Raw genomic sequence first — 11,722 nt, forward strand, 5'->3', positions numbered from 1 at the left:
CGCTGTGATAAAACACCCTGACCAGGGGCTGCAGAGATGGCTCAGCAGTTAAGAACACTGGCTGCTCTTCCAGAGGACTTGGGTTCAATCCCCAGCACCCACATGGCAGCTTATAACTGCCTGTAACTCCAGTTCCAGGGGATCTGACACCCTCACACAGACATACATGCAGGCAAAACACTGATGCATATAAAATAAGAATAAATCATTAAAAAAAGGTGCCCCAAGTGATTAAGATACTAGCATCTCAAAACAGGAAGCCCAGTCACTTCAGAGGCTTAAAAAAATTAAACAAACAAAAAGCAACTTACAGGTTGGGGATTTAGCTCAGTGGTAGAGCACTTGCCTAGCAAGCGCAAGGCCCTGGGTTCGGTCCTCAGCTCTGGAAAAAAAAAAAAAAAGCAACTTACAGGAAAAAGGGTTTATTTTAGCACACAATTCCAGATTACAGTCCATTGCAGGGAAGTCAAGGCAGGGACTGGAAGAAGCCAATCACATCACACCCAGACAAGAGCAGAGAGAATAAATACATTGATGCTATTCGTGCTCAGCTCCCTCCCTCCATTTCTGCAGTTCAGGATCCTCTGTCTAGGGAATGGTGCTGCCCACAGTGAGTGAGTCTTTCCACGGCAACAGTGACCAAGACGACCCCCCACAGACATGTCCACAGGCCCTCCCGACCTAGGCAGCTCTTCACTGAGACGTTACACATGGTTGCAGAGTGTGCAAAGATGATAATTAAAACTAACCACCACATCAGACTTAAGTCTGAAAACCTGAGTTTGATCCCCAGAACCAACATACCAGTGGAAGGAAAGAACCGATGGATGCACAAGACTATCCTCTGAGACAAATTCTTGCCATCTTTTAAATTATTATTATTATTATTATTATTATTATTATCATCATTATTTTATGTTTTCTCAAAACGGTTTCTCTGCAGCCCTGGCTGTCCTGAAATTCACTGTAGATGAGGACCGGGAGGGCTGTTGGTTCCTGGGAGAGCACAAACGTGGCCATGTGGGGGTGAGGGGGTGGCTTCATCTCCTGGACTGCTAAGAGCTCTCTGGGCTCTGCCGTCCTCCTCACCCATCCCTACAAGAGGGGCCTCTTCCCATAGTTCCATTTGCTCCCTGCCTTCTGTCAGCCTCTTGGGCAAACATTCCAAAGCTAAGGTGAGTACTCACTCACGGCACCCACCTGGTCCCCCTCTCCTGCTCTCTACTCCAGGTCTGGCCATCCTTCCGCCTGTGACCTGTCCAGACCCACAGGCTCACTCCTGGGTCTTTGCTTAGATGCACTAGCCACGTCTCTAAGACCTACCTGATGACCCCCTTGGAAACACACTGCCCAGCCCCCACATGCCACTCCGCTCTGCTCCCTTTTCTCCTAAGCACCGGCTGATTCAGCCTTGCTTTGCTTATTTCTCTCTTGCCTGGATCTGTTTTCCTCCACCATACAAACACACAAAAGCGGCGCGCGGGTCTCTTGTTCTGTGATGAACTCTCAGCAAACATGACTGACAAAGGGCTCCATAAATATTTCATGAACTGGGTTGTCAGGCGGGCCACCCTCAGTCAACTCTAGGTTGAATTGCCTGGTAGGGGCAGAAGGCTGGGGTCATGCTCAGTTCCAACTCAGATGAAATATCCATTCTACCCCAGGCTCAGAGAGGTCAAGAAACTGTCTCAAGATCACCCAGCTAAGAAGTACTAGAGGCTGACTCTGAACCCAGGTCTCCCCAGACCCTGTCTTACACAGTTAGCCAGGCCATGGAGGAATCCAGCTTGTCAGCCAGATCAATGCTGGGCCAGGATGACTTGTTTGGGGCCTCGTTTCTGCCCTCACATGGGAAGAGGCCACATTTTATTCATGCTTTCTTTTCTGAGTGCTTCACTGGACACAGGTGAAAGAGAGAATTAACAAACAGGGATGCTTCACAGTGGCCTGTGGAGTCAGACATCCCAAGATATTGGTCCTGATTCTGCCCTTTATTAACTGGGCAACCCTGGCAAGTCAGTTGACATCTCTGATCTTTGTTGCTGTGTGTAAAGGCCTGGCTTAGGAGCTGGTGTGTAACCGGTGCACAATAGAACTTAACTTGAAAAGTTGGGGTGGTGCTGTACATTTTGTGCGTGAGCCCAGGTTCGTGTTCAAATGGGGGTGGAGATCCCTGAGCTTGGATGCTCTGTGGTCCCTGAGCAGCCTGGATACTGACTACAGTATCCAGGGTGATGTGATGTTGGTACTGTGTTCCATTCATATTTACTAGCTGTCTGGAACTGTTCTGCCTGAACAATTCATTTGGTTGGTTGGTTTCCATTTTTTGCTTTTGTTTGACAGGGTCTCATGTCGGGCAGGCCTGGAACTGATTCTGTAGCCAAATCAGACCTTGACCTCTTTATCTATTCTTTTTCTTTTTCTTTCTTTCTTTCTTTTTTTGGTTGTTTTTTAGACAGGGTTTCTCTGTGTAGCCCTGCCTGTCCTGGAACTCACTCTGTAGACCAGCTGGCCTCGAGCTCACAGAGATTCGCCTGCCTCTGCCTCCCCAAGTGCTGGGATTAAAGTCGTGCGCCACCACCACCTGGCCTTCTTGCCTTCACTTCCAGATCACTGCTTCTACTGTCCCCACCTCCCAATTGCTGTGCTCACAGATGTATGTCACCAGCCTTTTGGTTTTGCATTCTGGGAGTGTCTCACTCTTGCAGCCAGGCCGATCGAATTGTGGGCAATCCATTCTCCTGCTTCAAATTTTCAAGCGCTAGATGACAAGTGACATGCGCCCCCACACCAGGCTAGACACACTTTGTACTTCCCACGTATGCATTAGTGCCTTTTGAAGACCTTGGCCAGAACGAACCAACGGGAAAGAGACTAGAGGCCACTGGGCCAGCTTCAGCACTCAGGGCCCCTGGGGACAGGGCTGGACCAGGCTGCGGGTAGCCCAGGCGAAACGTGCTGCTGTGCATCCCGCGCTCCAAGGCGCCGGGGCACCGCCCGCCTCTGCCCCGCCCCTAGTCCTCGCTGGGTCCAATCGCAAGCTGGTTATGCAAATGAAGCTCTGAGGGCGAGCCTATTGGAGCGCGGCTGGGGCGTGGTCTCACGCGCACCTCCCGGGCAGCGTTTTGATTCATTGTTAAAATAGAGACTGAGACCCTGGCACGAGCACCTCCATCGCCCGGTGAGTGGAAACCTGAGCCTAGGTCAGAACCCCGGGGCTAGTGGAACTGCCTGGGCTAGAAGGGGAGGCCAGGGGTGGGGAGGCTGAGGGACCCCGAGGAACTGGAGGACCGGCTGCAGGAAGTGGGGACCAAGGGTCCATTCTCGGGGCGGGGTGTGCAGATGCGCGAAGGCTTTTTGTAGTTGCATCCTTAACCATCTAAGGTGTATTTTAGGGAAGATTTCTGCCGGTTGGTTGGGGTCGTGGAGGAAACTGGAGTCACAGGAGCACATGAACAGTCCTTGTCTCGCCCCCTGGAAAAGGAGCCACGTTCTCCATCCAAGACGATGCTCCTCTTGGTGGCTGGACCAGGAAAGAGCAGCCCAGGTTGGTGGGGCAAGTCCATCCATCCACCATATTAGAACCGGGACTAAGTAGGGAAGGGAGATGGTCGCCCAGGGAGGAACCCAAGCTCCGTGGATCCTCCTGTGGGGGTTCCACTCTCCAAGGGAACGACCTGGAGCCCCAGGGGGAGGCCCCGAAATTCCTCAGCTCAGCTGAGATTGACAACAAAGGTTGCTCTGTGTCACCAAGTAGGTCCGGTATGAGGTGACCCCGTGGTGCCCTGAGGTACTTGGGCTTTGGGGGATGCTGGATACCACCCCTATCAATATCCTTTCAAGTTGTGGATAAGTGAGAGGACCTGAGTCTCCTGACCCAGAGTCCCTTCTAGGGTGTGGACATTGTAGCCTCCAGAACAAGGAGGGGACTGGACTTGGCTCATGACCCCTGGCTAGGATGGAGGTGTAGCTGAGCCTCAGAGTGGTTGTCTAATACCTTCTAGCACTTGGGTTTGATCTTCAGAACTGGGGTGGGGATGGGGGGTGGGATGGGGGACACCAGTGGTTCCTTTTGGGCTAAGCTCAGTCACATATGAACTTTGTGACCTTAGGTGGCTGTTCACATTTGTCTAAGATTTGTCCTCAAGTCTGAAAATACCTGGCCAGCCCTTTGCATAACTCCGTTTGCCAAGGGACCTGGGTGGCTTGGCAGCAGGATCCAGCACCCTCGTGTCCACCCTGAGCTGTAGGACAGACCAAGAGCCTCCAGCCGGCTCAGGTGCCACTGTGTGTCAGGGAACCTCTCTGAGCCTTGATTGCCTCCTCTGGAACTGGTGTTAACTTTAGCTGAGTAAGAGGGGAGCTGTAGGTTTAGAAAGCTAGACACTTTGGGACTAGCTAGGGTACTTTCTTTTATGGTGTACTCCAGCAGAGGAAACAGAATTATGGGGGTTTTGTTGCTGGCTTCTTTATTTGGTGTGTGTGTGTATGTGTCTATATGTTTGTGTACGTGTACATATGGTGTGGGTACATGTGGAGGAAAGACGATATCTTCTTTCTTTCTTTCTTTTTTTTTTTTTTGGTTTTTCAATGCAGGGTTTCTCTGTATAGCCCTAGATGCCCTGGAACTTGATCTATAGACCAGGATGGCCTCGAACTCGAAGGACTACCTGCCTCTGCCTCCTGAGTGCTGAGATTAATGGCGTGCGCCACCACCGCTTGACAGGCAATGCTGGGTTTCTCTTTCAGTCATTATCTACCTTATTTCTGGAGACAAGGTCTCACTGAGCCTGGAGCTGGATGATTCAGCTAGACTGGCTGGCCAGTGAGCACCAGGGATCCCCCCCCCCCACCTCCCTAACACATAACACCATGCTTGGGTTTGGGTTCTGGGCATTCAGACACAGGTCCTCATGTTTGTTGGAAGCTCTTTGTTGTTGTTTTTTACTGTTGTTGTTGTTTTTGTTTTTTTTTTCCCAAGAGATGGAGACTGTATATGTTGCGTACACTGATCCCAAAGTTGTACACTCACAGATCCTCCTGCCTCACTGTTCTGAGTAGCTGGGATCAGGGGTGCACATCACCACCTATGACTGGAAACCTGACTTATTTATTTATTTATTTATTTATTTATTTTATTCTTATTCATTTATAGGTATACAGTGTTCTGCCTGCATGTGTCCCTGCAGGCTAGAAGAGGGCATCATTATAGATGGTTGTGAGCCACCATGTGGGTGCTGGGAATTGAACTTAGGACCTTTGGAAGAACAGTCAGTGCTCTTAACCCCTGAGCCATCTCTCTAGCCCCAAAACTTGCCTTTATTATTGATTTGTTTGTGTTTGTTTGTTTTTCCAAACAGAGTTTCTCTGTGTAGCCCTGGCTGTACTGGAACTCACTTTGTAGACCAGGCTGGCCTCGAACTCACAGAGATTCGCCTGGCTCTGCCTCCCAAGTGCTGGGATTAAAGGCGTGCACCCCACCGCCCGGCAGAAACTTGCATTTTTATGAGCAGCACAAGGAGAGTGTAATTCAGGGTCCTTGGAACATTGACCAACAATATATAGTAAGGATTAGAAATCACATATAAATGCTTGGCAATATGTTGGGAAACTTAGTTGTTGATACTGTTGTTGAATACATGAACAGAAAAATGGGTAGACAGCTTTGTCTGGCTTGGACAAATCTGGGCTGGGGTCTACATAACGGCCCATCAGTTATCAGATTCTTGTTCCCGAATCCTTGCCAGGCCCCACCTAGAGAGCCAGCCGCTGGGTCACAGGAAGTGCCTGGTGTGACTCACCTGCTATGGAGGACGTGGCTATGAATGTCCCAGGTGTCCATTCTGAAGCCATCGTCTCTCCCAAGAGCCACTGTCTGAGCTGCTGTCACCCTGGGGAGCTCCATGGAGCAGGACACCAGGTAGGCTGGCTTTCTTTGGTGGTAGGTGGTGTGGAATGTGGAGTCAGTGATGGGCTGGGCTATGAACTTGCAGGTGAAGGAGAACACTTCCTCTGAGCTGTGTGGTGCTTGTGCTGGGTTAATGTTCCTACACCTTGTCCACTTTTCAGAGATTCTATGTTTATTTATGTATTTTATGTATACTCTATTTGCCTGGATGCCTGCATGACCAAAGAGACACCAGATCCCATTATTGATGGTTGTGAGCCACCATGTGGGTGCTGGGAATTGAACTCAGAACCCCTGGAAGAGAAGCCAGTACTCTTAACCGCTGAGCCATCTCTCCAGCCCCTATTTAATTTTTTTGAGACAGAATCTTACTGTGTAACCTTGGCTGTTCTGGAACTCACTATGTAGACTGGGCTGGCCTCAAGCTCACAGATCTGCCTGACTCTGCCTGCCCCCCCGCCTTTTTTTTTTTTTTGAGATAAAATCTCATTATTGTGTAGCGCTGGTTGTCTTGGAACTTGCTATGTAGACCAGACCAGGCTGTCCTTGAACTCAGAGATCCCTGATTCCTGAGAACTGGGATTAAAGGCATATGGCTTATTTAAAGTTTTTTGTTTGTTTGTTTGTTTTGAGACAGGGTTTCTTTGTGTAGCCCAGGCTGTCCTGGAACTCTCTCTGTAGACCAGGCTGGTCTCAGATTTATAGAGATCCGCCTGATTCTGCCTCTAAGTGCTGGGATTACAGGCCTGTGCCACCATCACCTGGCTTTAACAATTTTTTAAATTATATTTATTAACTCATGTATGTGTGTGTAAGGTTACACACATGCCATGATGCACTTGTAGAGATCAGAGGATACTATGTGGGAGTCATTTCTTTCCTTTTACCATGTGGGTCCCTGGGATTGAACTCAGGCCATGAGATTTAAGAGGTAAGTGCTGTTACCCAGTGAGCCATATTACCAGCCCCATACTTCTGTGATTTTTATTTTTTAACTGTAGGCTCATCTAATTTATGCTTTGATTTGCTGCTCTTTTGTTTTGAGACGAGGTTACCCTATGTTGCCCTGGTTAGCTCTGAAACTCACTGTGTAGACCAGGCTAGCCCCAAACTCACAGTCACATGCCTCTGCTTCCCAAGTGCTGAGATTAAAGGCATAGTGCCACCATATGATTATGATTTCTCAATTATAATGCAATAACGCTTTTGGGGGGGCAGGGTTAAAAACTAAAAGAAGAAAGGCCAGGTGTGAAGATGCTTGCCTTTAATCCCAGCGATTGGAGGCTGATGTGGGAGGGTTTGCAGAGTTTGATCAGCTTGAGCTACATAGTGAATTCCAGGCAAGCCTGGGCTGCAGAGTGAGACCCTGTCTCAAAACACAAAGCAAACCAAAACTATGAAAAGCTATTAAAAGAGAACAGTCAGTAGATGGTTGTCTGTCAAAGGCACCGCCTTTAAATCTCCACCTTTGAGGAAGAGCTTCCTTGGCAGGTATGAGAGGCACTAAAGATGGCTGGCGCCCACCAGAGACGTGTTTCCTCAGGTGCTGGGCTGAAAGAGGAGTCATTTGCTCACTGTAGTCGATGTGGGCAGACACCAAGCTGCGGTCACACATAAGCCCGGGTGCCCTGGCATGCACCCTGAGAAGCGTGGAACCTGAAAGGTCTCCGAGGACCTTTCAGCCTCGACCTCCTGTGTGCTTGTCATTTCCAGCAGAGTCTGAGGTTTTTCTTCGCCTGGCAGCCAGCTTCCCATTGCAGGGGGAGGGGGGGTGGGTGTCTCCATTTGCCGGGAGCAGGCAGGCCGGCACTGTAACAGGCTGGCCGGTTCCTTACCATGTGACCTGGGGCACATGAGCTCTCCTGACGTTCTCGGCGCAGCGTGGTGCCCGACGCTGCTTAGCCCGAGATGTGTGGAGTCCTCTCGGGATGTTTGCCTCCTCTCCCCCCACTTCCTGCCCAGAAAGGAAGCTTTGGGAGTTCTTCCTGCCAGAGCAGAACCTCCTGTGCAAATGACCTTCTCTCAGCTGAAGGGGAGATGGCAAGCAGGGACCAGAGGATTATGGACTCAGCCAGATCTGAGGTATAGCCTCAGTCCCACCATTTCCCAGGCAAGATTTTGGGTCAGCTTGTATAGTCGTTTGGAGTGAACAGTTGCTTGAACTGAGCCAGTGTTTCACGGGATGCGAGAGCAGCGATGTTAGAGGAGGCTGGCGCATCCCTGGCTCCTGGTGGTCTAGTCAAAGACGTGGACAGGAAGAAAGGAACCCCGGAAGTGGCTGTTTCAGCATGGCCACGATCCATGCTATGAGGGAGCAGGGGTTGTCAGGCCATGGGGAAAGTTCTCCAAGGACCTTCAGTGGCTTGATGAAGGCTTGCCACGGAAACTAGGGAAAAGGGAAAAGGAATGGTGTGTGTACGAAGGGTTTGAGGCAGAAAGGATGAAAGACATCGGAGGGCTTAAGATTGGTCATTGAGGGCTGGTTAAGAACACTGGCTGTTCTTCCAGAGGTCCTGAGTTCAATTCCCAGCAACCACAAGGTGGCTAATAACCATCTGTAATGAGATCTGGCGCCCTCTTCTGGCCTGCAGGCATACATGGAGGCAGAATGTTGTATACATAATAAACAAATAAATCTCAAAAAAAAAAAAAAAGGTTGGTCATTGAGCCAGGCAATGGTGGTGCACGCCTTTAATCCCAGCACTCACGAGGCAGAGGCAGGCGGATCTCTGTGAGTTTGAGGCCAGCCTGGTCCACAAAGCAAGTTCTAGGACAGACTCCAAAACTACACAGAAAAACCCTGTCTCGAAATGACCGCCCCCGCCCCTCCAAAAAAAGATTGGTCATTGAGAGGGAGAGTCACCCAGATACAGGATGGAGAACTGGTTGGGGCCTGCCTCTCATCTGGCTTGGTGTGCTTTGGTTTTGTGGACGTGCTGAGGACCTTAGATTGCAGTCCGTTGTCATGAGGTGACACTAAGAATTTTAAACAAGGGAGTGACTGAAGTGATCCTGTCTCCATGTCCAGTGTTGCTGTGATTGCTGGGCAAAGCGTGGAAGGCAGGGAGGAGAGGGGGGGAACCGGGGACGGGGTGGAACTGGGGTGGAACTGCTACAGGTGTGCATTTGGTCCAGAGGTGACGGTAGCCTTGAGATGGGGACAAAGGACTGTCCAGCCCCCAGAATCAGATTTTACTACCATGTCCCATGCACAGAGACTTGTGTCCTTTCTGGATTTGGGTGCCAGGGCTTTCTCAGGGACCTTCCTGTGCCTTCGGAGCTGAGCAGCTATCTCTGAGCTTGCAAAGCTGAGGTCACCACTGGAAGCAATTGGGATCTGACTCCAGTGACCTCTCGGGCAGTGAAGTGTTCGTCCCCCCAGCCAACTTCCTGGGAAGGAGGGCCACAGGCCGGTGTGGGCCCCCAGCCCTCGCCTGCTCATCTCCATCTTCTGGGCCACCTCTGCCTCCTGTTACTTGAAATTAAAAACACTGAGGGGCTGGCAAGGTAACTCAGTGAGAAAGGGTGGTGCCAGGTCTGATGACCTGAGTTCAATCCCTGGGACCCAGGTGGTACATGGTGAGACCTGACCCTTGTAAGTTGTCATGTGCGCGCGTGCACGCACGCACACACACACACACACACACACACACACACACACACACACAAATTAGTGTTTAAATAAAGAAGTTGGTAGCCAGGCGTTGGTAGCACATGCCTTTAATCCAAGCACTGAGGAGGCAAAGGCAGGCAAAGGCATCTCTGTGAGTTCGAGGCCAGCCCGGTCTACAGAGCAAGTTCCAGGACAGCCAGGGCTACACAGAGACATCCTGTCTTCAAACAAACAAACAAACAAACAAACAAACAAACAAACAGGAAGCCGGTACGGAGAGATGGGTCAATGGTTAAGAGCACTTGCTGCTCTTGCAGGCTTGGTTTGGTTCCCCAGCCCCATGCCAGGCAGCTTACAACCACCTGTACCTCCGTTCTGGGGAATCCAGTGCCCTGTTCTGGCCTCCATGGGCACATGCACACACAGGCAATGAACATATATACACCCAGGTGCATACACCATGCATATAAAATTGTGAGCACTTTAAAAGGCTGACCAGGAGCTGGACAGTGCCAATGGTGGTGAAGAGGTGGCTCAGTGAAGGACACTTGGCCTAAAACAGGATGCTCTAAGATCCACCCCAAGCCGGGCAGTGGTGGCACACACCTTTAACCCCAGCACTCAGGAGGCAAAGGCAGGCAGATCTCTGTGAGTTTGAAGTTAGCCTGGTTTACAGAGCAAGTTCCAGGATACCCAGGGCTACACAGAGAGACCCTGTCTTGAAAATTTGAAAAAAAAAAAGAAAAAAAATCCATCCCCAGAAGCACCAAAGGCAAGCTGATTCCAGCCTCCATCTAGGACCTTTTCTCACTCCATACTGCTTGGTGGATGCAGGCTCAGTCATGGTGCCAGATCCCCAAGCCCCTGTCTCCTGCTGTGGTCTAGCCACTGAGCTGCAGCTCTGGATCATTGCCACTGTGTCCTGTGGGTGCTCACACTCACTGAGCCCTGAGCAAACTCATACCTTAGGAGTTAGCCCCGGGCTTCTCCTCTCCATCCCCAGCCTTATCAATCCTATCCCAGTAGCAAGCATGAAGACCCGAGTTCTGCTCCAAGCACCCACATAAAAAGCTGGGTGTAGCCAGGGGGTGCAGGCGGTGGTGGTGCACACCTTTGATCCCAGCACTCCGGAGGCAGAGGCAGGAGGATCTCTGTGAGTTCGAGGCCAGCCTGGTTTACATAGTGAGTTCCAGGACAGCCAGGGATGTTACACAGAAAAACAGAAAACCAAAACCAACCAAACAAACAAACAAAAAAGAATAGGATAGTAGGAACTGGAGATATGGTTCAGTGGGTAAGACTCTTGCAGAGGACCTGATTCAGTTCTCAGTACCCACATAGAGGCTCAGAACCATCTCTAACTCAAGTTCCAGAGGACCCAACACCTTTTCTGACCTCCGTGGACACTGAATGCATGTGGCACACAGACATACATGTAGGCAAGCAATCATACACACAAAATAAATTTTTTTTTGTTTTTTTTGTTTTTGTTTTTTTGAGACAGGGTTTCTCTGTGTAGCTTTACGCCTTTCCTGGAACTCACTTGGTAGCCCAGGCTGGCCTCGAACTCACAGAGATCCACCTGGCTCTGCCTCCCGAGTGCTGGGATTAAAGACGTGCGCCACCACCGCACGGCAAAATAATTTTTTAAAAGGGTAGAGCTGTGCGTGGTGGTCCACACCTTTAAATCCCAGAACTTGAGAGGCAGAGGCAAGTGGATCTCTTTGAAGAGTTTAAGGCCAGCCTGGGCTACATAGTGAGTTTCAAGTCAGCCAAGGCTACAGAGACTTTGCTTAGATAGATAGATAAATAAATAAATAAACAAACAAATAAATAAATAAAAGGTGGAAAATGGTAGAGGAAGACACCAGTGCAATGTCACTCTCCAGTCTCCACATGTTCATGTGCACCTAACACACACGCACACGCACATGCACACCTGACCCTAGTTTAGGGATGCAACTCAGAAGTAGGACACTTGTGCCAGGCGGTGGTGGCGCACACCTTTAATCCCAGCACTCAAGAAGCAGAGCCAGGCGGATCTCTGTGAGTTCAAGGCCGGCCTGGTCAACAGAGTGAGTTCCAGGAAAGGCACCAAAACTACACAGTGAAACCCTGTATTGAGAAACCAAAAAAAAAAAAAAAAAAAAAAAAAAAAAAAGTAGGACATTTGCCTAACATGAACAAGTTGTTGTTTTTTG

General features: G+C 50.0%; 1 long non-coding RNA gene across 1 annotated transcript; it reads left to right on the forward strand.

The window, feature by feature from the left end:
• Positions 1–3,096: 3,096 nt before the first annotated feature.
• Positions 3,097–6,053, forward strand: LOC119086375. The gene is made up of 3 exons (XR_005089646.1): positions 3,097–3,181; positions 3,396–3,547; positions 5,748–6,053. It is a non-coding gene; the product is annotated as an uncharacterized LOC119086375 (long non-coding RNA).
• The last annotated feature ends 5,669 nt before the right edge of the window (positions 6,054–11,722 follow it).

This window comes from Peromyscus leucopus, chromosome 20 (assembly GCF_004664715.2).
Source record: "Peromyscus leucopus breed LL Stock chromosome 20, UCI_PerLeu_2.1, whole genome shotgun sequence".
Classification (NCBI taxonomy): domain Eukaryota; kingdom Metazoa; phylum Chordata; class Mammalia; order Rodentia; family Cricetidae; genus Peromyscus; species Peromyscus leucopus.